Genomic DNA, 2,297 nt, shown 5'->3' on the forward strand with positions numbered 1-2,297 from the left:
TCAACCTTGTCACTGGGAGTAGAACCTCATGAGTTATAGTGGTTTGTCAGGGAATGTCAGAAACAATAGTGCAGTGTATCCTGATCCAGTTCTCCACCAGTCCAGCCTAGGCCCTACATTGTGCACAAATTAGTCTCCATTGCACGGTTTCTCCTTATTCTGCTATGACATGTAGCCTTAGTCAGAAAAACTCTAGTAATGTAATAGTAGTGAAATAAGCAGATTAGGAATCTAGCCACATTTCCTTCCATTTCAGATGTATCATTAACTCCTATAGAAATGGACCTATGGAAATGTATAGAAAAGTATACCATTTAGTCAGGAATGATACTAGAACCTTATATAAAGCTAAAATAATGTGAAGAAAAACATAAGATAACAATTTAAAAATAGTACTCATTTAATATTAGCCTTCCCTCAGGAAACAAACAAACAAAGAATACATTTGCTAACTGAAATGAATCAATAAAATAATCCCTCCCAGTTTAAGGAAAACATGCCTCATATCATTATCCACATTGAATTGAAATATCCACATTGCAATTTTCTTTTTTTTAATCCTCATCAGAGGACATTTTTTTCCATTGATTTTTAGAGAGAGAAAGAGATATGAGTGAGATGCATTGATTGGTTGTTTCCTCCATGCACCCTAACTGAGGCTTGGGATTAAACCTGCAACCCAGGTATGTGCCCTTGACTAGGAATAAAACCCTCAACCGTTCAGTGAGCAGGCCATTGCTCTAAAAACTGAGCAAAACCGGCCAGGACTGCAACTTACAATTTTCAAGAGTTTACAGCATGACCCACCTAATATATAAAATGAACATGTGTCAACAGTTCCTTTTGCATTAGTGAAGGAACCAGAGATATTAAAGCTAATTCAAAGGACAGTTCACTAGGATTTGAAAAAAGAATTCTGGATAAGATCACTGACTCAGATCACAAAGCTGGTTATGCCCTACAGCACAAAAACACTGTACCTTTCAGGGTTATATTTTCTACTACACATAAATGATATCATTTCACATATAGAAGCAATAAATGACAACATAAAAATTTTTTATGTTGGCCACTCATTTTTTTCAATATAAGGTAAAAGATATGGACAAAAATGTACTTATTATTATTTATTTTGATGTTATGACAATGCAAGGATTAGTTATATTTTACCTGTTTCATCATATTTACTTTGAAATAGGCACTGATCTGTTAGTGCCCTTGATGGTCCCAGATATGTCTCTTGCTTCAACAATGTTTGGATGGAACAGACTCAGAGTCTGGCCACTCTCCAGCATCTTAACCAGTCACCACCTTCAGAACCACCTCCAAGTCCAGCCAACACACTGTTGTTGTTTTTTCTATCTTAACTCCTTATTGCCAAACAGCCATGAGCTCCCAGATTTGTCAGAATTATTCCATCGAGGTGGAGGCTACGGTCAACTCCCTGGCCAACCTGCACCTGCAGGCCTCCCACACCTACCTCTCTCTCAGCTTCTATTTCCACTGAGACGATGTGGCTCTTGAGGTTGTGGGCCACTTCCTTCGCAAGTTGGAGGAGAAGATGCTTGCGGGTGCTGAGCATCTCTTGAAGATGCAAAACCAGCGCAGTGGCCGCATTCTCTTCCAGGATGTGCTGAAGCCTCTCCAAGATGAGTGGGCAAAACTCAGGATGCCCTGGAAGCCACCTTGGCCTTGGAGAGGAACCTGACCCAGGGCCTTTTGAAGCTGCATGTCCTGGGTTCTACCCACACAGACCCTAATCTCTGTGACTTCCGGAAGAACCACTTCTTGGGTGAGGAGGTGAAACTCATCAAGAGAGGAGGCACCTGACTCACCTCCACAGGCTGGCCGGCCCTCAGACTGGGCTGGACCAGTGTCTCTTCCAAAGGCTCCCCCTTAGACACCACTAGGAGCCTTTGGAGCCCAGAGGCCTTTGAGATGCTCCTCTGCATTCCCCTGGTGTCTATCGTTTACCTGAGTCTCTCCCCGAAACAACTAGCCATTCATTTAACCACCCTCGAGCCCTCTCCCATGCATTGGACCAAATGGAAACCATAAAGCTTTTTGCAGGAAAAAAGAAAGAAAAACGAGAAATAGGCATTAAGCTGATACCAAAAAATAGCAAAAGAAGAACTAAACAGAAAGTAACCTCTGATATACTAATCTATGCATTAGTTTATTAAAATCTAATGACTTAGCTCTAAAAATATGAACTCTTAGTAAAATATGACTTTTGTTCAAATATGGATGTGCCTTATATCAATTATGGCAGGGCAAAAGTAAGTTTTCAGTTGTTC

General features: G+C 40.7%; 1 pseudogene; it reads left to right on the plus strand.

Annotated features, from left to right (window-relative positions):
• The first annotated feature begins 1,371 nt into the window (after window positions 1-1,371).
• Window positions 1,372-1,937, plus strand: LOC106727693 (annotated as a pseudogene).
• Window positions 1,938-2,297: the final 360 nt, after the last annotated feature.

This window comes from Myotis brandtii, unplaced genomic scaffold, assembly GCF_000412655.1.
Source record: "Myotis brandtii unplaced genomic scaffold, ASM41265v1 scaffold466, whole genome shotgun sequence".
Classification (NCBI taxonomy): domain Eukaryota; kingdom Metazoa; phylum Chordata; class Mammalia; order Chiroptera; family Vespertilionidae; genus Myotis; species Myotis brandtii.